General features: G+C 36.7%; 1 long non-coding RNA gene across 1 annotated transcript; it reads left to right on the top strand.

Moving 5' to 3' along the window:
* Positions 1-3,547: 3,547 nt before the first annotated feature.
* Positions 3,548-22,080, top strand: LOC123825285. Its single transcript, XR_006786863.1, has 3 exons — positions 3,548-3,610; positions 11,253-11,385; positions 21,310-22,080. It is a non-coding gene; the product is annotated as an uncharacterized LOC123825285 (long non-coding RNA).
* The last annotated feature ends 2,139 nt before the right edge of the window (positions 22,081-24,219 follow it).

Raw genomic sequence — 24,219 nt, forward strand, 5'->3', positions numbered from 1 at the left:
CATTGACGTTTAAGAATAGCCATCTTGTGTCTGGTTGCTGATACTAAAGAACCTGTCTTGCTGTGAGGAACAAATTACAGACAACCCTGTAACATCACACATCAAATCTGATGCTAAGAGCAGCATATACAGGGTCCCGCAGAAGTAACACCTGCTTGAGAGTGGTTGGTAGGGTAATAAAATGGGTGTTGTAATTTATAGTTTTAATTTGAACATTTCACCTAAAATGTCATATGGTGTGCTTGAATGTGATATTGTGATGTTACAGAATTACATGCTTATGATATTGTAATAAAAGATTTTGTAATAAAAAGGAGGTGTTACTTGTGCCAGACCATATATATGTGTGTGTGTATAATTACACTCTATATTTTAAATATACTTATGTTTTAAGTACACTTTATATTTTATTTCATTTTTTAAAAAATATATTTTACTGATTATGCTATTATAGTTGTCCCATTTTTTCCCTTTTATTCCCCTCTTTCCTGCACCTCCCTCCCACCAGCATTACCCACCTTAGTTCATGTCCATGGGTCATACATATACGTTCTTTGGCTTCTGCATTCCTCATACTATCCTTGACCTCCCTCTGTCTATTTTGTACCTACCATTTATACTTCTTATTCACTGTCTTTTCCCCCATCACCGCTGCTCCCTGCTGATAACCCTATATCTGATCTCCATTTCCGAGAATCTGTTCCTGTTCTAGTTGTTTACTAAGTTCATTTTTGTTTTCATGTTTTTAGGTTCAGTTGTTGATAGTTGTGAGTTTGTTGTCATTTTACTGTTTGTATTTTTTATCTTCTTTTTCTTAGATAAGTCCCTTTAACATTTCATATAATAAGGGCTTAGTGATGATGAACTCCTTTAATTGACCTTATCTGGGAAACACTTTATCTGCCCTTCCATTCTAAATGATAGCTTTTCTGGATAGAGTAATCTTGAATGTAGGTTCTTGCCTTTCGTGACTTGGAATACGTCTTTCCAGACCCTTCTTGCCTGTAAGATTTCTTTTTGAGAAATCAGCTGAAAGTCTTATGGGAACTCCTTTGTAGGTAACTGTCTCCTTTTCTCTTGCTGCTTTTAAGATTCTCTCCTTATCTTTTATCTTGGCTAATGTAATTATGATATACCTTGGTGTGTGCTTCCTTGAGTCCAACTTCTTTTGGACTCTCTGAGCTTCCTGGACTTCCTGGAAGTCAATTTCCTTGGCCAAATTGGGGAAGTTCTCCATTATGTTTTTAAATAAGTTTTCAATTTCTTGCTCTTATTCTTCTCCTTTTGGCACCTCTATGATTCAGATGTTGGAATATTTAAGTTGTCATGGAGGTTCCTAAGCCTCTCCTCATTTTTTTGAATTCTGTTTCTTCATTCTGTTCTGGTTGAATGTTTATTTCTTCCTTCTGGTCCAAACTGGTTTCCTTCCCTTCACTGTTGGTTCCCTGTGCATTTTTCCTTTATTTCACATTTCATAGCCTTTACTTTTTCTTCTATTTTGTGCCTATACTCAACCATTTCTGTGAGCATCCTGAGAACCAGTGTTTTGAATTATGTACCTAATAGGTTGGCTATCTCTTCATCCCTTAGTTGTATTTTTTTCTGGAGCTTTGATCTGGTCTTTCATTTGGGCCATATTTTTTTTTTTTTGTCTTGGCACACCTGGTGTAGTAAGGGGCAGAGACTTAGCTATTCACCAGAGTGGGGTAACCCTCTTTGCTGCCTTGTGGTGCCGTATGTGGGGGAGGGGTCCAAGAGGGAACAATGCCACTTGCTCAGCTCTTGGCCAGCTTTCAGTCACTTCCCCCACTACCCACAAGCAAATGGGGCTCTTCTGGTGCGGATTCCTAGGTGGGTGGTTTTGTGTATGTTCTAGGACCCTGTGAGTCTCTCCAACGAACTCTTCTGGGAGGCTGGGAGTTTCTCCCACTACCTCAACTCCCACAGGATTTTTCCTGAGTCAGAGATTTTGAGGCTTTATTTCTCCATGCTGGAGTTCTGGGTTTTGCGGTTTGTCTCACTTCCCAGTTGTTCCTCCCTTGTCCTTGCCATGAGTCTTCTCCACCTGCTGCCCGTGTCTGTCCCTCCTACTGGTATGGATGAATATTTCTTCTTTAACTCCTTTGTTGTTGGACTTCCATACAATTCAATTTTCTGGCAGTTCTGGTTATTTTTTGTTTTCAAATTTGTTATTGTCCTTCTTTTGGTTGTTTGAGGAGGTGTATCCATTTTGGCTGGAAGTACACTCTATATTTTAAATACACTCTATATTCTAAAAGCTTCTATTATGTTTAACAACACTAGACTTTATTGACACTTATTAGTCTTAATACTATGGCAATAGATTATGGTATAGAGAATTTTAAAAAGTAGATATCTTTTGACCACTTCAATAAAGGAAGTTCTCTTAACTCTACCCTCAACCCCAATCTCTTTTTGAAAATTTTCAAAATAATCCATGAGGTTGTGTTTGAATGCAGGTAAAACACTTTGACTTCAGAATACCATGTTTATATGTTCTTATTATATTGTAAATACTCTTATAGTATTTACAGCTTTTGTGAGAACATGGTCTATGAACAGATGTCAGCAGTTAACAGGGTATGTACAATGGCAACACATCTATGTTGTAACTGGGCCTAGGGCCCCATCAGCAGCACTGTCTGTTGTCTCTCCACATGCCCGTTTGCAAGTGCTGCTCAGGGCCACTCAGCTGAACTACAGAGAATTGTCTTCTCCTATATTTCAAGGTGGACTAAATGTTACTTGTCTTGATCTAAACATATCTCTTTACTTTTTAGACCCTGTGAGTGAAGGAACAAATACATACTTGCTTTAAACCAGAGGAAATGATCAGAGCAAATGGTCTGGATATTACGACTGTGAGTACTGGTTTAGTCATTGGCTTAATCAGGAAAAGAAATTATTGCAGAAAATGCTCACATGCAGTCCTGGATTTTCTAAATTAACAAAGACTCTCATTTCTGTTTTCAGAGAGTCCTGCTGGGAATCATTCCTGGTTGATGTGACATTTTTGCTGGGTTGGTAGTAGATAGGCAAAAAAATGGGGGGGAAGGTGCCCATCAGTACTAGAGTGGACCAGGAAACAAGAATACCAGCAGAACACCTGTGTGGGAGATATAGCTACTTTTGGGAAGAAGCTGATCCTTATAGATTGGGTGATAAAATCTGATGAGTCAGAAATTATATTATCATGTATTTTGTAAAAACATTTTAGCACTGTGTTAGTGTCCTGGTGCTAGGAATGTTATTTACAGAGGAACCATTTATATTTCATTTTATTTTGCTTGATTGCTTCCATTGCATTGTGGTAAAAATTATGCAGAATTTTTGAAAAAGATGAAATTTTAATAACAAACTTTAGAAATGATAATGAAAATTGAGTCTGTGGCAATGTAAAAATCTATTTTAAATTAATTTTATTTGATGGAATAAACAAATGTTGATGTGAAAAGGCTTTGCTTTTTTTTTTTAAATCCTCACCAAGGATATGTTCTTATTGATTTTTAGAGAGAGAGGAAGATGGGGGGAAAAGAGAGAGAGAAACATTGAGGTTGCCTCCTATATGCTCCCTGATCCCACAACCCAGGTATGTGCCCTGACAGGGAACCAAACCTGCAAACTTTTGGTGTATGGGATAATGTTCCACCAGCTGAGCCACCCAGCCAGAGCAAAAATGGGTTTTTAACTACAAAATGCCATAAGCCTGTATTGACAGTGGCTATTTCTGGAGGTTTTGGATGAATTAAAGTTCTTCCCTTTTGCTTGTCTTTATAAATATTTTATTTTTAATAAAGAAGCACACACACATGAATATACATGCATGCATACATGTGTGCCTACATACACAGTTGCATATATTTAGGTGGATATTTTCCTTAGGCAGAGCTGTTACTTCAAATGAACATCCATTTAACCCTCCAAAATTCCATCCGAGAAGTGTTGTTTACAGACAGGAGAAATAAAGAGAGAATGGGAAAGGGTTGAACAGAGAAATGCTGGAGACCCTCCCGTGTCTGTAGCTGTTGTCTGAGCTGGGTCTCTGAGCTCCCATTTCCCTCTGGATCATCCCTGGCTTGATTACGGGAATACCCCTTCCCTATAACTTTGCAACTTTGATATTCAGGACAGGACATATTAATTACTTGGCATGTTAATGACATTCTGGGAGTTTTTGCTTTACAAAGACCTTCACTTGTGTGCATCATGAACTTTCCTTAGCAAAATTTTGTGCTCTCTTGGTGTCATGGACATTGTTTGCATATACAGTAGTCATCTCCTTGGAGGGCCACGTTTCACAAGCTCTTCTCCAGCTGAAAGGGTGGGGGAGTGCATGTTTTTAAACAAAGTTGGTTGTGATCATCCCATTCCCCTTGTCAGCCATGGGTGTGAGTGTGTACATTGGACAAAGTTCTGGCTAATTAGAAGCCAGTGGAAGTTCATTGGAGGGCTTTTGGGAAATGTTTCCTTAATGTTAAAAAAGAGACCTCACAGTGCCTTGTCATTTTTTCTCAAGTTGAATGTTGTATAAAGATGAAAACCGTAGAACTGCTGCAGCCACCTGGCTGCCGGAGTGAATGAAGGACAAAGTCAGCCTGCTGAGGAAGGTGTGAGAGGAAGATGGGAAAAGCTTGGGGGCCCCTGTCGATATCGCTCTGTTCCTGACACCTTCTGCCTGTGAATCTCTCATAAGGCAAGGAGCTTGCTCAATGTTTTATCCACTTAAAAATTTTTTTGTTGTTGTTGTATATATGTTACTTAGAGCTAAAATCATCCTAAATGATTCAGTCTATGATTAAATTTCACAGTAAGTTATTTCCCATTTCTGTAAAAGATAACTGAAAAACTAACTGCCATTTGGACAAATACAGTGTTCATATAACTCCCGCCCCATAAAATGCCTTCTTTTAAAAACAAGGAACACACCCTCCTCACACACAAATACACACACATTCTGCCATGTTTTAAATCAACTGTTTAGTGCTTTACATTTGAAAGAAGAGTTTGGAATCAATTTAAATATCTACCAACATGGGAATAGTTGAACATGATGTATAACAGACAACAGAATACAAGAAGCAGTTAAAAAGAATAAGATAGATCTATATGGATTTATCTGGAAAGATCAACATGTATTTTAAATAAATGGATTGAAAAAGTTTCAGAAAATTGAGCAAATTGATGGTGGTGGTTACCTTTGGGAAAAGGAGCTAGATTGGGGGAAGTAAAGGGGATGTTTAAAATTTTTGCTGTATATTTAAGTAATATTTAAATTTTTACTAAAAATTTATTTATGTATTGCTTATATAATTAAAAATCCAAAAATCCAAAGATCCACAAGTCATGTTAAAATATTTACAACTGCTTTTAATTCTGATTATTACTTCTCATCTAATCCTTTAAACAAAAAATATGTCTATAACTTGCTTTCTTTTATTACTATTCTGAACAATATAGCACTTACCTTCTCCTCCCCTAACCTTCTGCTGACACACATCCATTAGTTCCACATTTTTCAGGATATTTTTATTGTGTGTAGTCTAAAAAGAGTGCGTGTTCACTGAAGTCAGATTCCTATTGTGGTCTTTAATCTGAGAGATTAAATCCTTGGTTCAGCCAGGAGTACATGATGCTTTTCTGTGAGTGATATAAAATGGAAAGAATATTCTGGGATCAGGCTGCTCACCAAGGGGGCTCAAAGACCAGAGTTCCCTGTAGTAGGCTGTGGAATCTCCCTGGCTCATGCTATACAACATCCAGACCTCTTCGGGTTTCTGCCTACTCTGCACTGAAGCCCCTAACGTCCTTTCCATTTTTTTTGCTTAGATAGCTGAATTTACTTGGGTGCAGCTAAGAACTGACTGATGCAACTAATATTAACTACAACAGACATGTCTCTTTTTATATGTGAGATGATCAATAATCTCTAGGAACATCTTATGGGAAAAGACTATTCTTGGAACATAAATGTCCATAACAAAGTTTTAATTTGTGATTCACACGGCAGCAAGGCAGCTCTGGGACTTCCTCTATTTAATCATAGTGATGATGATGCATTGTTCTTTTCTGTCCCTTGGGCTGCTTTCATTTTTGATTACATGCAGAAGGAACAGAAATTCCCTAATGAATCAAGATGTCTTTCACCTGCAGTTTGACTTTTTAAAAAAATTCTATTTGTAACTTTCTTGTGGTTGTAAATTGTGGGACTACAGAATGATTGTCATTGCATTTAGTTCCTGAAAAGTACTCAGTAAGTATCTAGGAACAGAATCTATAGCTAAGTAGATGCTGGAAGCAACCAAGATGCCCATCAATAAATGAATGGATCAAAAAACTATGGTACATTTACACAATGGAATTCTATGCAGCAGAAAGAAAGAAGGAGCTCCTACCCTTTGCAACAGCGTGGATGGAGCTGGAAAACATTATGCTTAGCGAAACAAGCCAGTCAGTGAAAGACAAATACCATATGATCTCACCTTTAACAGGAACCGAAACAACAAAACAAAGAAACAAGCAAAATATAACCAAAGACACTGAAATAGAGGACAGGCTGACGGTGACCGGAGGGGAGAGAAGAGGGAATTTAAGGGGACAGTGGGAAGGGTTCACAGGAACAGACTTAAAGGACACATGGTCATAAACTAAGGGGAGGGTGGTAATGGGAGGGAAGTGGGGAGGGTGGGAGGGGGGACTGGATTGGGAGTAAAAAGGAGAAAACTGTATTTGAACAATGATTAAAATAAAAAAAGAAAAAAAGACATTAAAAAAATAAAAAGAATCTATAGCTAAGAAACCAAAACTTGCCTCAAATCATACAGCTATTTAAAGGCAGAAATGTGCTTAGAATTCAAGTCTTCTGAATCCCAGTCCAAAGATCTTTTTCTAGGTGCCACTTTCCAAAGATTTCGTGATAAAACAAAGAAAGAAAGATGGAGTTAAAAAACCACTTTGCTTTGAAAAGAATAGTAAACATATTTATAGCAAATGCTTTTCAGACTATATCTAAATAATAACCCACCCAGAATTTGCTTCACTTACCACTTATGTTGTTTGCTTAACAAGTTTTAGGAAACTTTGCTTTCGATAAGAAATGGGGAAAATAAAACATATTTTAGATGTTTCTTTTTTCCCTCTTTTCCTTACCTTTATATGTCAAATATATTCTTTTCCCTGGGGTAATCAAAGTATAAATAAGCAGAAACCCTATCTTTGATATTTCACCTTCCTTTCAAAAAGTGTGACTGTTTTCTGAGGTCCAACTAACCTTACACAGTTTTTACTGCTCTGTGTAAAGTCTCCATATTTCCAGGCTTTGCTATTTCATATGATCTTTCTTTTATGTGACTTTCATGAACCCTGAATGAGTCTGTCCTCTCAGAGAGGGTTCAACAAATGAGTTTTACAATACTGGTTTTACTTTCATTCAACAAATGGGCACTGAGCATCGATAATGTGCTCTGCATTAAGATGGAGAATTAGTGACAAAGGGTAAGAAAGAACAATGCCTGCCCTTAGGGAACTCACTCTGCTGAGAACAATCTGCATTTTAAAGTGACAGGTGATAAGAAATGATACACAACAAAAGTATGACATCATAATTCTTTCAAAATCCATTCTTATATCACTAAGAGCCCATATTAAGGAACTCTGTTAGGAAGTTCTTACTTGGTTTAGCTTTGGGCAGTCTACCAACGGTTCTACAGCAATCTGTGAATTTCACTGGTAGTTAAGATAAAACATATTTCTTCCTATGAATAATAATTAAATTATCCCTAATATTACAAATGGCCATTTAATTTCTATTTTTTTCCTGAGATAAAAGAAGTACATGTTTTCAGCAAATGTAGATAAGAAAATGTTTTGAGTGGATTGGTGTGAGTCAAATGGCGGCAACTAGGGCTGGTAGGCTAGAGGCTTAAAATCCTTTTTGACTTGGCAGTGATGGTGGCAGACTCCGTGTTTGTGATTGATGTGCAGATACCTTTATTCACTCAGCTCATCTTTGAATATACTTTTGTGTCAGATGCTATTCTAGATACCTGAGATATGTCAAGATGAAGATACCTGTAATTGTGGAACTATATTTTTGTATTTATTACTTAAGACCCTTAAAATTATTCTCTATACATTCAAGATAAAAATATCACATTAGTACAACATGCAAGGCCCTGCTGATCTCTTCAGTTCTTAGTGCTCTTGCTCTCTTATTCTGAGCTTCGTCCATACAGAGATACTTCCACATTCTGAAAGCAAACAAACAAACAGATTCTGCCCAAACTTCATATTTCTGTGCATACTCTCCGCTCTGCCACAATGATCTCAAATTTCTAACCCCTACTCAACCTTCAGGTCTCAGCTAGCACAAATGTCATTTCCTCCAGAAGCTTCTCCTCACTTCCAGAACAGGTCTAGGTGTCTCTTTAATGTTCCCTTAATACCCTGAGATTATTATCACCACACTCTATGAAAATCACCTCTTTATCTCTTTGTCTTTCCCTCTAGACCAGAGAGTCCTTGAAATCAGGGGTTGTTTTATACACTAGTCTTATACACTATCACATCCTAAGTGTGCCTGACACCTCAATATTTGTTTAAAATTGATGACACATGAGGAGCCAGTGAGAGAGGTTAACAGTCAATTATACCAGCCAGAGGATTTTCTTAAATAATTCAGTCAGTTAACTCTCTACTGCCTGAATTAAGTATCAAATCTCTATCACAAGTTTCTAATCAATGCATCAAATACATTGTGAATCACAATTATATGCCTAGCTAGAGTTAGATGCTGTTGTGTCTTCAGGGAAACCAGCCCTGAGTTGGAGAGAGAAAATTAATATAATTAGGGAGCAAGCTTGAAGGCAAAACAATTAGAAAAAAAAGCAATATAGGGTATGCCTGGAAGTACCTAATTATGTGTGGCAGATTAAGCTCATTGTTGGCTCTCAGAGGAAACAGAGACCACAGAAATGGGCACTCTCTAGAAGCTCTTCAGGTGCATCATTTCATCTCAACCTCACAGATACCCTCTTCGTGGTAGTTATTGTTACTGCAATTATACAGAAGATGAAACAAGCACGGAGAGGTTAAGGGTCTTGTTCGAGATCACACAACTTATAAATAGTGGCACCGTGATTCAAGCCCTGACTCATCCAACTCCAACTTCATGTTTCCTTTTGAATGTTTATTCAGGGATGAGGTCATCCAGCTTTTGGATTGTAGCACTAGTCTAAGTACTCATTTTAAAGGGAATATACTTCTGCACATGTTAGAGTAACTGGTGCCAGATTTCACAAAAACAAAACAAAGCAAGAAAACCAGAAGAAATATATAAAAGAACTGCTTGTAAAACATTGGACATCAGGAAATGGGGGACTGTGATCCCTGAGAGAAAGGAAACAAATGAAGTGAATCTTACATTTTCCTTAGCTTTCTGCCTGGAGGCATTTCTGGACTACACTAGAGGGAGGGGACCCAACCAAAAGAGTGGTTTCACTGGGTGGAGGAGAAAATGATTGAGAAGTTGAGGGAAGCTGAGCTGGCTGGTATTTGTACAGAAAAGAGCAGAGAAACACTGAAGAAATTTGTATAGGAATCATTTCAGTCCTGTTACTGAATACTCACCACAAAGGATGCCAGGAAAAGGACAAATGGGATGTTTTCAGCTGAAGCAATGCTCATAGTTTATGCCAGGCTGGACGACATTTGGCCTCCAACCAGCCAGAGAGAGTCCACAGTGAACGCTTGGGACATTCATTAGAAACCCAAGAAGGCTCTTGTCTCAGTGGTAAGTCTAAACTAGACCCAGCCTAGTGGTATTTAAAGAACAAAACAAAACAAAAACCCCCATAATAAGCTGATTCACAAATAACAAAGCTACCTGTCAGAAACATGTTCAACAATTTTTAAGAAGGTAAATAAAACCTGGCACTCAACAACATAGAATTCAAAATGCCAGCATATACTTAAAAACGTAATAAATGTAAGAAAACAAAAAATGTGACCTGTTAACCAGGAGAAAAAAGCCAGCTATGTCAAGCAGACACAGGTATAATACAGAAGTAAAATTAAAATGCTAAGACTAAAAAATAGATGGATTTTAAAGGAAAATGAACATAATGAGAAAGAAATGGAAAAAGACCCAAATGAATATCGTATATCTGGAAAATACAGTGTCATAAATGACAAATTCACTGATGGTATTAAAAGATGGGAACACTGCAGGGGAAAAAAGTAAGATCATTGATCTCGATGACATAGCAATATACATATTATCCAAAGTATATATATTATATATTACCCAATATTATATATTGTTTAAATATATATTATATGTTACCCAGAGAACAAAATGGATGAAAAAAGTGAATTGAGCCTTAGTGACTTTGGGGATAATATAAAGCACTCTAAAATATGAGTTGACAGAATCCCGGGAGAGGAGAGAGAGGAGCATTAAAATGTTTAAATAAACAAAGGCTTAAAATTTTCAAATTTGATGAAAATTATAAGTTGACAGACTCAATAAGCTCAACGAACTGCCAGGAGAATAACCCAAAAGGAATTGTACTAAACTATACCAAAATGAAACTGATGAAAATCAGTGATGAAGGTAAAATCCTTAAAGGATATGGAAGAAAAAACCCACATTACATATAGAAAAATGATAAATTTCTCTAGACCTCATGTAAGAAATAATGTAAGCCATAGGATACTAAAAAAAATCTTCAAAGTTTTGAAAGTAAATACTATTCAATCTGGAATTCGATATTCAGCAAAAAGATCCTTGAAAAATAAGGGTGAAATAAAGACGTCTTCATGACCAGGGAGACCTGTGTCAGGAGGCTCTCTGCATCTCCTGGGGTCTTGTCTTGCTCACCAGAGAACTCAGTTGAGACCATATGTATGGTGGGAATGAGATAGCAAGTTTACTTATGAAACACACACGAGCACAAAGGTGCAAGCAGGCACCTGGACAGTCTGAGTGCCTCACATACAGAGGAAATAAAGTTGTTAGTAAGTTTCTTAGTAAACTTGTTCTATACACTGAGCACCTGGCTACAAGTGGGTACCCAGCTAATCTGAGTAACCCAACTATCGGGGTTCAGGGGTTATATATTTTAGTCAGCTTCTAGGTACCCCTCCTTCTTCCCCTTCTAGACCTTGGGATTAATGTATAGCTACAAGGCTTTCTTTCTCAGCTAGTAAAGGTTTTTTTTGTTCATTTGTTTCAGAAATTGCTGCGGAAGCTCCCTTTCCCAGTACACAGAGTTTACGGACTCCCTTCTTCCTGCTCTGTCTTTGCTTGTGATGTTCGGGATGCCCAGCAATCTTATTGGACCAGGCTCAGGACTGCTGAATCGATGGGTGAGACGTGTCTCTGTCTGCCTCTCTGCCTTAGTTTACTACCTATCCTACCTAACATTCATACAGACAAGTTATAAGGCTCCAACAGACCTGTCTGAAAACAAAGGTAAAAAGATTTCTTAAGCTGTGCATGCAGAAAAGTGATTATAATGATTGATCACGGAATATATGTCAAGTAAGGGAAGGAATGAAGATATTGAAGGGATGGGGTAAAGGTGTATTGTCAGTAGAGTGGCTGTCTAGATGGTATCATGGGTATGTTGAATCCAAGCTTTTAGAGAGAATCAGGTAAAAAAAATAGGGTTATCAAAAATAGAATGCATGAAATTAAGAATATTGAATGATTTATAGTCATTGGTAATGATGAGGTTGATAGTGAGGACCATAGGAATGAAATTTTCATTAAAAATGGATGCTTGCCGAAATAACACATGACAGAGATATATCCACAGACATGCAGTTTTATCTGCCATGACAGAAAAGAGGAGCCTACACCTTTCATTACCTGCATGAATCTGATTATTCCTTTGTTTTTCTTTTGTGCTTAGCTTTTTATTATTCATGCCATTATATTTAGCAGTAGTTCATTTTTTTCATTGACTGTATTAGTGTGACATTGTTAATAAAATTATATGGGTTTCAGGTGCTGACTACTCTTACAGTACTTCTTTCTGGCCACAGTCCCCTACCTAACTTCTACTACTGGTGAAGGCTCAGGGCATTGGGGGGCCACCTTCCAGTTCTGACTTTATCATAACTATTTTCTAGTGAGTGATGGTCTTGACAAACAACATAAAAGCAGAATTCTATATAATTTCACCAAATTAAACATATTATAAAAATTTAAAAACTGTCAGAGAGAGGCAAAGACAGTGATGGGAGCAGCCTGTAAAAGTGCTTTGGGGGAAATGGCAATTCCAATTAGACCTACAGGTCGTCACCCCCGCAAGACCCTGGCTGACCATTCGAACACTGTGTCACCAGGGACATGTGTGCCATTTCGACTAAGTGGCCCTGAGTAACTCCTCTTCGATTGCAGGTCACTGTGACTTTTTTGTCTGAGAAATTGATGGGTTGTTAACACTGGCTGAAACAGACAAATGCTGCCATCATGTACAGCTCTCTTCAGTATTTATAAAACTTCCCACTTTCAGAGTAATTTTCCATGGACTTCCCCAGGACTCATGTATATTTTTTCTCTAAGTTGAATAACAGCATAATGCAAGAAGAAAAAAGAAGTCTGTGCTAGGATGAGGAGAGAGAAAAATGAATCTCTTTGAGGACTTAAGAATAGATTTCAAATTAATTCAGCTAATCCATTTTCAAAAAATTATAATTCTAATCCTTCTGGAAAAGATTTTTTATCCACCAAGGGACACACCATGTGTAAACAATGAAATGACAGGTGGGCCTCTTTCAGTAGCCCACAGGTAGTTCTCTTAAATGTGACCACTCTAAATTTAACCTTTTGGAGGTTGCTGAAGATTAACTTCCTTGATGAATTCTTCTATGACTGGTTCAGTTTTCAGTGGTCTCTCTTTCCTCTGAGCACCAACAAGAAGCATAACCTGCCACGCTTAGTTAGGTATGTCTAGACTTATCCTGTTTTGTTTTTTTCTTAATTATCTTCTTTTCAAGCTTGCTCTCTAGTTATATTTTTTTTCTCTCCAAATTGAGGCTGGTCTTCTTAAAGACACAATAGCATCTACCTCTAGCTGGGCATGTGACTTGTGACTCATAATGTATTTGATGCATTGACCAGAAACTTGTGACAGAGATTTAACACTTGATTGAGTTAGTAGAGAGTTAACCAGCTGAATTCTTTAAGAAAATCCCCTGACTGGTGTAAGTGGCTGATAGTCTCTCGCACTGGTTCCTCAGGTGTTGTCAATTTTAAACAAATATTGAGGTGTCAGGCACCATGTGAGGCACTTGGGATATGATAGTGAACAAAACACAACCCTCGATCCGAAGGACTCTCTGGTCTAGAGGGAAAGACAAACAGATAAAGAGGCATAGAGTAGTGATGTTAAGCACAGGTGTTAAGGGAACACTGAACAGACACCTAGACCTGTTCTGGAAGTGAGGAGAAGCTTCTGGAGGAAATGGCATTTGTGCTAGCTGAGACCTGAAGGTTGAGTAGGGGTTAGAAATTTGAGATCATTGTGGCAGAGCGGAGAGTATGCACAGAAATATGAAGTTTGGGCAGAATTTGTTGTTTGCTTGCTTGCAGTATATGGAATTAGCTCTGCATGACTGAAACTTAGAGTGAGAGATAAGTGTGTTAAGAGCTGGAGAAATTGGCAGGGCCTTGTATGTTGTAGTAATGTTGTTGGATTTATCTTGAATGAAGACTAATGTGAACACTCTTAAGCAAGAAAGATAGCTCCATGACACTATTAGTGAAAGAACATTCTAAATTGAATATAATGGAGGAGGACAGGAATAGGTTTAGGGAGAAAATTAGAAGGTAGAAAATGATTGTATTTCATTAATTTTAAGACATACTTTTTTCACATTTTATTATCTCTGAAGTCTGATTCATTTTACCATTAGTGGCATGTCATAGATTAATTGGAGTTTTTATTTTCTTTTTCAGTGATCCAACAAATAATAATTATATTTACATACCATGCTGGTTTAGATTCAAGTAAACAAAGTGAGGAATGATTGTAATCTTAACTAAAATAGTACTAGAGTAGTTGAAGAAGTGGATGTAAAATCAAGATTTATTTTGGAGGTCGAATCGTCAGGGTCTAATGACTATGTTTGAGAAATGAGGTTGGGGAAGAAGCTGATGATCTATTTTTACTTTCATTATTTTTTTTTCACTTGGCAAGTTTCTTTCATGCATTGAGATAAAGAACTTGATAGAGTTTGTGGGGGTGAGGATGGTAAGGTATGGGGTAGGGAATATAAAATACAGTTTTGCACACAATCATTGTGAGAGTTCTGGGGACCATCACAGTTAGAATGCTCCATCAGGGACTGATGAAAGGAACCAGAATAAGAAAAGCTCTTCTGAGATGTTTCTTAGTCAGCAAACCCATTAAATGATCATACTTGCCCTGGGCTACCAGGGAAGTTGTCTACTTTCAAAGGCTACACTCTTCCACTAGGTCTTCTCCAGAATTAAGCTAGGTCAGAATTAAGCATCTCTAAAGCATTATCTTTGATATTGAGTCCTCTATCTCTGCATGTGTGGTTGATTTCCCTTAAGAAAAGTCTACTTTTCTCTTTCCTGGATTCACACATCTTCTAGCTCTGTTTATTTTCAGAATAAGTTCATCATCTTACAGAAAAGTCAAATGTACACTCATCCTTTTTTAAAGACCCCAAATTTATTAACAGTTTTGCCTTAATAACTTCAAAGACCAGGATGGAAAAATGCAACACTTTGCAGGAATAGTGGAAAGATAAGGGACAGAGTAGACTATTCTGATCATGATCCTACCTACCTGCTTTCTCCCGATAAATCCCTCTCAGACCACCAGAATGAGCCACCTCCTGATTAGGTGTCTGCTAAGAACTCTGCCAGACACTGGTCCTCCTTTTTGTTTGGTGGGGCTCATAGCTTCTGCAAGTGTTTCTCTGGTGCATAGGTGTGCCATGGGTTATGCTGGGGAGTTTGGGCTGATCTCCTTGTTTTGAAATGTTTTTTGGGTCCTGAATAGGGCTTTGGGATGAGGAGTGAAAAATCTGATATTGCTCTAAGGGGTTGCCCCTACTTCTCTCAGATAGTGTATATTTTATCAGAAGCTTTCTTATACATCATCTTATTTGACTGTCATAACTACTCAGCTAGATTGGTTGAGTATTTTTATATATATTATATCTCCATGGAGGACCTTGAGTTTTAGAAGAGGAAAAATTCAATCAAGGCATGTGATCTGGCAATATTAGAACCAGGTCCCCTGAACTCCATCTTAATGGTTTTCTCTCTAGACTAGGGAAGTTCATGAGAAGAATGGAAAAGGTTTCGTAAGATGTTCTAAATTATGCTGGTGTGAAATGGAAGTCCCTGAAACAGGCCTGAGAACCAGAGGTCTTCCAGATGCTCAGGGTCATTTAATCAAACCTGACATTCCTTAAATTAGTGATGATACTGAGGGTGTTGTTAACACTATTTAATTCAGAAAAATAGAGCAAGGTGATCTCTGAGAGGAATCTGAGGAAACTTCTGGAAGGCAGAAACCACACAGGAAAGATTTTTGTTTGCTTCCAAAAGCTGGAAAATACCCTGTGTTTGGGTCTCTTGACTTTGACAATGAACCTGGAATGTGGTTTCCCTGCTCATCCCTGGGCTCAGAAAATATCCAGCTGAAAGAGGTGAAGTATTGGTCATTGGCCTGGATATTGTGCATACACTGGGGGGCTTTCTGGTTTGTTCCCAAGAACTGTTGCTCCAAGGCCTCAAGAGTTCAGACCTGGAGTTTCATTGCTGTGTGTGTGTTGAGCCCCTTAACAGGCAATTTTGTAGAGTGAGATCACAGAGTTCAACAATGGAAGATGTTACAAAGAGAAACACTTTCTTGCATGTAGAAACATGCCCTTCAGCAAACATGTTAACTTTATTTTAACCTGGACTCTTTCCTTCTTGAATGCAATAAAGCCTCTGAAATGACTGCACTTGGCAAGAGGGTCTCTTTTGTCATTCATAGGAGCAGAGAATTCACAGAGTAAGTAAATTACTTAGGTTTTCAATAAAAATGTTAATATCTACCTTAGAGGTGAACAAAGATCACTGCATTTCAATATGAGATGATCAAATTTGCAGGGACTGAGGGAGACAGGCCAGTAGTGAATATCTACTTGGAGCCTCTGTCACTCAGCTCCACTCATGGAGGGAAGGCGAAAGGGAAGGTAGAGAGGAGGTGGGAGGGGAGAAGGAGGGAGGAGGTGAGGTATTGGGAGTGTACATGAACACAGAGAAGAAAGACTTGGAGATATGCAGGTGTTCAGAGGAACTCAAACTATGCAAAGTGAGTGAGGAGGACAGCAAATCAAACTGATTTCATGTACCATGCAATGCTGTGCTAGTAGTTTTCTCTCCAGCCTGACTTTTTTCTCTGACTCAGATATGTGACCCTCTGAAAATTCTTTTGGGCTCTTCTATCATCAGTCATGAAAAAAAATTTAGAAAATAACTCTGTTTTTTTTAATTGCATAAAATGCAGGTACCATTTAAAGAAGAGCAAAATAATTCTAATACAGAGAGAAATGTTCACACCTATTTGCGTTAAGTATTTTGTATTTCAAAACTCAAACTTTATCCCACCAAAACCCACAAGGTTCACACATACCATGTTAATGATACAGAAGAGAGACTTGTTCATGCAAGATTCTCATTGGATCACTTTTTTCTACATAGTGTTGTTAACAATGGCTAACATTTAATGAGAACTTAGTATGTACAAGGCACCATGTTAAAAATAGTTGTATGTACTATCTCTTTAACTTTAAAAATTTCATAGGTTTTACAATTAACCTTATTTTACAGGTTTGAAAAGTGAGGCTGCCTAAGGTCAAAGGGCTAATGCAGGAGAGTTGAGTGACAGCTCAGCTAGTGTGAGGAGGAATCTATGGAGAAAATTCACTGTAAATGGCATTTTTAGACACCATGCTTCCATTTACTTACCTAAGGCCCAGAAATAGACAATCCTAGCACTTAGATTATATTTAAGGCCCTTTTCAAAGATAATTTAGGTACAGCTAACATCTTAGCTTCATCTGGGAGTTTCATGCCCATGTCAACTCTATTTGTAAGTAGTGAAATCATTGCTCTGTGTGATAGATCTGAATAATTGAATAATGATTGACATTCATAAGGACCTCAGATGTTCTGGGGCCTTTAAATGTCTTGCTCCTCAAAACCTTTGTTCAATCTTGTAAAGACAAGAGGAAAGGCCATGTATGGAAGTGTCCTTCTTCACTGAAGTCTGCCTGTACTTTATTTCCTTCATATCTCTACTACAGACAGTTGGCCTATATCAGCTTCTATAGTTTTCAAGGCCAAACTATGTCGATATTTAGATTACTTATAAATAAATACAAATTATTAACAATCCTATAATAATTTCATACAGAAGGTGAATTTAATTATTAGCTTTTTAAGCCATCTTCTCAGCCAAAACTGAAACTTAGGCTGGGAAGATGACTTCTCAGGTCCTCCAGGGCTCAGTTGAACTCCATAATTCTAATCTGTCTCAGATCAGTTCAGCAGCTGGAGATTAACCTCTCTAGAGTTTACTGCAAAGGAAATGAGGAAGGGATCAGGAGACCCCGCAGCCTGTGAGCACATGTGCCCTTGAATATTATCTCTTCGACCTATTGATGAACATGTGCTGCCATCTTCTTAAATGTCAAGATTTGAAGAAATAACATTTAAAAAAACAACAACAGAAATTTCCCACGGGATTTATATCCAAATGTCAGGGTTAAGTTGCAGTAGAACATAGGTAATTTCTGGAGGCATGGCTTTTTTTTTTTTTTGATGTGTGTTTGTTTAAACATGTTTCTGCAGGCATAGGTTAGAAGGCAAAAATCCAAACATTTTATAAACTGCCCATGGAACATGGGCATCCAAGTATTTTTCATCAACAAAATATTTATATACTGTTTCCTGACTACCAAGTAGTGTGTCAACCAATATTATTAAACTATACTGCAGGTTCTGCCAGATGTGGGCATTGTCCTCACCTGTAAGTTCATCACAATAAATGATTTTATCACTTACAGCTTATTTAATGGACAATATATTGAAACTTTCCTCACTGACCTCTCAGGTGGAATGCTGTGGCAGACCACCCCCCACCCCAAGGTGGCCCCAGTGAGTCCTGCCTGTGGATAATTTCCCCTGCTGAAGGCAGGATGGAGCTGTGGTTACTTCTGGCAAACAGAATATGGCAAATGGAGTCTGCTTCCTTGGTTAGGCTACATTATATGACAAAGATTTTGGGATGTCACTCCTGTGATTACGTGATGATGTTATATAAGATTCCTTCCTAGGAGACCAGAGAGAGGCCTTCTCCACCTGGCCTGGAAGAAGGAAGTTAAATATTGTGAGATGGCCTGTGGAGGCAGACAGGGGACAAGGACCAAAGATGTCCTTTAGAAACCTGAGAATAGTTGATAGCCAATTGCAAAAAAGACCTCAATCATACAACCACCAGGAAAGGCATTTCCCCAACAACCTGAATGAACTTGGGAAAGAATCCCAAGCTCCAGATGAAAACTGGGTCAATTTGACACCTTGATTTCAGCCTTGTGATATCCAGAAAAGAGGATCCAGCTAAGCTGTGCCCAGAATCCTGGCCTATGGAAACTGAGATAATAAAGGTGTATTAAGTTGTGGTCATTTGTTGCACAGCAACAGAAAATAAATATAGCTTCTATGGCTGCCTGTGCTATTCATTTTCATTGTCCTGTTGAGAAGACCTGAGAGATGGCACAACTGTAGAATATTAATATAATTTAAAATGGTTTCAGCTTATAATGAAATTTTAAACTCACTCAGAGGTTACTCGTAAATAACTAGCCCATTAATTGTATGTAAAAATGAAAGGCTAAAAAAGGGCAAGTCATTTCTGCACTTAAATGAGATCAAATACAGGAACCAATTTTAGAATGTTTGAGTGGGCTAAGGATTTGTATAGAGAATCACTGCTTCCAATTTTCACGCTTGGGACTTTTTTAGAAATCTGAGCTGCTAAGCATTATAATCACAAAACACAAAGGTGTTTTCATGACACCAGTTGCTCTGTTTCCTGGACTCATGATGGGTAATATAATCAGAAGGGGGTGTTCTATAGAAGAGATAGAAGAGGATAGCTGTGGACTATGACATGATTCCTGAGCAAGGCTGGGAGCTCTAATTTAATGTGAGGACACCTTTAATTAGCTGCTTGTTTCAGTGTCTTTAATAACAGAAACAACAAATACTACCTAGATTTGTAAACTATAAAATTAATGTAATCTCCAGGTAAAATGCCAAGCCATACATAAATATCCACTGAAACATCTGCTTCTGACCTCCGATCTTGAGCCCTTGCCCCACCAGCAACAACAGTCATCAGTTTTCTGTGCATCCTGTAAGGAATGTGCCATGCACTTAGATGCTCACATCATTTTGGAGCTTTATGTGAACATATATCATTTTGGACACATGTAGGAGGACAGGACCCACCCTCTCTGTTCTCTTATTTTTTCAGTGTAAAAATATATCTGGGAGATTTTTTCATATCAACAATGAACTTCCATTTGTTTAAAATGATTTTAAAATATTACAATTTAAAATCATTTTAAAACAATACAATTTGAAAATATCACAGTGTTACAAATATAATTCATAAAATATTACACTGGAAAAATATCACACTATTAAAATATTACACTTTAAAAAGTATACATATATACTTTTACATACATATGACTCATATTGTGTCATAAGCACTTTGCATGCATTAACTCATTTAATCTCAACACCTCTATGAAATGGATACTTCTAGCACTGCTTTGCAGCTGAGGACACTGAGGCCCAGAGAGCTTAGGGAGTTTGCTCAGGGTCACAGAACGAGTACGTGGTAGAACCACCCATAAATCAGAGTTCCAGGGCTCGTGCCCACTTAACCCCCCCAAAATGCTTCAAAGCATTTTTGTATGTTCACATTTACACTCATGTGCAAGTCTATCTGTATAAAAAATTCCTCAAGATCAAATTTTTGAGTTGGAGGATATGCATATTTTTAGTTTTTATAGATGCTTTCAAATCACCTTCCAAGGAAATTATGACAATGTGTACACCCACTGTCAGTGTGCGATAATGCCTTTTTCCTCAGAACCCTGCCAAGACTGTATACTATCAAACTATTGCCAATCTGGCAGCTAAAAAATGCTATCTTTATTTCGCTTTAATTTGCATTTATTTGTGAGAAAGATTGGGCATCCTTCCATCTGCTTATAAGCCCAGCCATATGTGTTTTTTTTTTTTTCTTCATGGAAATGCCTTTTAATCTGTGTTGTTCTAAAGGATTTTGGGTATTTTCCTTATTGACTTTTAGGAGAGTTTTATATTTTAAGGAAAATAGTCTTTTACCTCTGAATATATTGAAAGAAATTTCCCCCCAATTTGTTTCCTGGCTTTTGTCTTTATTTGTGCTAGTTGGTCTTAACTACAGTTTTAAATTTTCATGAGGATTAATTTACCAACATACTCTCATGGTTTCTGGGTTTTCCAGTCTTGATTTACAAAGTTGATCAACTTTAGTGGTGTGAATGCAGATTGGTGCAGCCACTGTGGAAAGCAACATGGACATGTCTCAAAAAATTAAAAATGAAACTGCCCTTAGACCCAGGAATCCCACTTCTGGGAATATATTTGAAGGAACCCAAAACACTAATTCAAAAGAACATAAACACCCCCATGTTCATTGCAGTGTTATTTATAATCACCAAGATACAGAATCAGCCCGAGTGTCTATCAGTAGATGAGTGGATAAAACAACTATGGGATATTTACACAATGGAATACTACTTGGCCATAAAAAAGAAAAAATTTCCCTTTGCAACTGTATAAGGATGGACCTGGAGAATATTATGCTAAGTGAAATTAGCCAGCCATAGAAAGACAAATGCCATATGATTTCACTTATATGTGGAATCTAATGAATAAACCGAACTAATAAGGAAAATGGGGACAGACTCACAGATGAAGAGTAGGATGACATGAACAATAGTGTGGTGATTACTGGGAATAAGGGGGTATAAAGCAGTAAAAGGTAGTGTCAAAATAGAATAAAGATTAATAAAATAGAAAAAATGTTCAACTTTGGGATTTTGAAAAATTAAGATATATTTTTATTAGGGTTTTGATTTTATTATTATTTTTCTTTTTAAATTAATTAATTAAAATTAATTTTTTTGCAGAGAAAGGAGAAAGGAGAGAAACACCAATAGGAGAGGGAAATGTCCATTGGCTGCCTCCCATTTATGCCATGACCGGGGATTGGAGCCACAACCTAGGCATGTGCCTTGACTGAGGATTGAACCCAGAAGATTTTGGTGTACAAGATGATGCTACAACCAACTGAGCCAACCAGACATAGCTGATTTTGTTATTTTCCTTTCAAGGTTTAACTCAGTTGGAAATTATTATGGCATAAAGGGTAGAGGAAAAATTTACCTTTACTCTTAAATAGCTAACTGGCTTACAGGAGTACCCCCCTTATCAGTGGAGGTTACCTTACAAGACCCTCAGTGGATGCCTGAGACAGCTATAGTACCAAACCCTATGATTTTTCCTATATATACATGCCTATGATAAAGTTTAATTTATAAATTAGGTACAGTAAAATAATAACAACAATAAAATAAAACAATTGTAACAATAAACTATAACAGAAATTATGTCAATGTGGTCTGTGTCTGAAAATGCCTTGCCCCGCGCACCCAGCATGGGCTCACTGGACAGCAGCGGGTCCACGTCCTGAGCCGGACAGAGCCGGCGGGGTGCTGTGAGATTGTATTACACTACTTGGAGCAGCCATGCAATTTCAAACTTATGATTTTTAAGATATTAATTTTGTAACAACTAACTGACAAATATTTTGTGGTTTCCTTCTTTCTTCCCTCCCTTTCTTTTTTCTTTTTTTACCTTCCTTTTCTCCTCCCTTTCTTCTCTAGGGTTGTTGAGATACAGAATCATATCATCTTTTCCCCTAAAACTCTTATTTGTGTTCTCTTAGATAATTAAATTGATTGGTACTTTCAGAACAATGTTGAATAAGACATTTAAAAATATTTTACCTTGTTCTTGATTTTAATGGGTAAGCTGTTGATGTTTAACCATTAAGAGTGTTTCTTGTAGGCTTCTAGTAGAAGCCTAGTAAATGTTGCTTATCAAATGTATATCCATTGCTAAGCATTATCTTTCAGATTTAGTCAAGAATTTTTGAATTTTACTAAATAGTATTCTTTGTTATTTACAGAAACAACGTGGAGGTTTTATTTTTTGTTTTACCTATTACAAAGAATTATAGTACTTGGTTTCCTATTATTGGTCTTCATCAATCATGCTTTTCTGAATAAAACCTACCCACTTGCTTATAATGTATTTGTATTTAAATATGCTACTAAAATGTATTTGCTATAGTTTATTTAGAATATTCATTAAAAATCAAATTGGTCTGTAGTGTTTATTGTGGGCTATCTTTTCAAATTTGGGTGTCAATATTATGCTGTTTCAAGAAAAAGTACTTGGAGACTTTCACTTGTGTTCTGGAACAATGTAAATAACACTGAAATAATCTGTTTTGTCTATAGATATATTTAACTTTTTTACTTTTAAAAACTTTGGGCTTTTTTTCATTAGAGGGTGAGTTCTTATTAGACTCAGCAGAATCTGATCAGATTTTTAAATGTAATTAGTCAATTTTGGCTTTCTGAAATCAATTTTAGTAATATTTTTTTCTCAAACATGAAATCCATCCCTATAGTGCAAATTTCTATAGAGTTTTAAAAAATATTTTTGCTAATATTACTATTTTTTCTGATTTTGCATATTCATGGTTTCTTTCTTCGTATTTATTAGATTAATCTATTTTCATGTTGTTTTCTCCAGTGCTCAAGAACTACGCTCTTGTCTTTGTTCCTTATTTTTTATATTACATTTAATTATAGAAGTAATTTTTACTTTTACTTTTCTTAAAATATTTTTCATTCTGTATTTATTTTTTCCACTTGTTTTTGCTTATTTTCAGCATTATTACATAACATGGTGTAAATTTCTACTGAGTATTGCTTAAGTTATATTACAAAAATTCTGATTTGTAGTGTCATATTTATTATAATTTTCTACAGTGATTGGGGATATTATCAATTCTTCCTTGCTTCCCCAAATTTTCATTTTTTTCCTTTTCCTGGGGATGTATTTATGCATTGAAACATCCCTAAGTTCCTATAATTTTATTTTTCACTCATAGATAGAAGCTAATGACTGTCCTATGAAAGATGAAGAAATCACAGTCTTTTTTTCCTGTCTTCTGGAGTTTATTTCCTAAGTTTTGTTTGTTAAATTATAGATTTTGATTTTGCACCACAATACTGATATGTTATATTCTGTATCTGCAATTTATTTAACATTATATCTATTTTCAAAATTATTCTGTACTTATCATTATTAATTTTAAAATGGCTTGTCCATTATTTCTTGTTTTGGGTGTCTGTTGCATTTAAAATCAAACTATTTTATTCATATCATTTTCTTATGTCCTGTTTCCTTTCTTTTAGTGTGTGCACCACTATCTTCTTCTTAACTACTGTTTATGATTTCACTATTTTATTTTTACTTTTCATAACATTTTATTACTATAAAACAATGTATACATGTTTGTAGAAAATTATAAAATAAAAATAATCAAAAACAAAACTGCAAGATCACATTCTAACCCCTGAAGACTACCACTACAACACCACTAAAAGGAGATAGTGCATATTCTTTAGATATTTTCCACACATATATAAATATATACACACATAATATTTTCCTTGTCATCTAAAATATAAAAGTTCTTGCTAATAATCCAAGTCCAGCTGTTTTTATCAGCCTTTAGCACCTTGCTTTTTGAACTGGATGGCAGTGCACTCTCAAACTTGAAGGCTAATAATCTTACTGAATTATTACAGTGTTGGTCACTCTACAGTTTTTCCACAATGATATGTGCACACTTTTAACTTGCAGATTCAGGATTCACTTTATTTCAGTGTTCTGATATTAGAGTAAAAAACAGCAGTTCATAGGCTCCGGTATCTCTGAAGATAATCTTCAAGTACCGTGGA

This window comes from Phyllostomus hastatus, unplaced genomic scaffold, assembly GCF_019186645.2.
Source record: "Phyllostomus hastatus isolate PE091 unplaced genomic scaffold, TTU_PhHast_1.1 phas_contig_62, whole genome shotgun sequence".
NCBI lineage: Eukaryota > Metazoa > Chordata > Mammalia > Chiroptera > Phyllostomidae > Phyllostomus > Phyllostomus hastatus.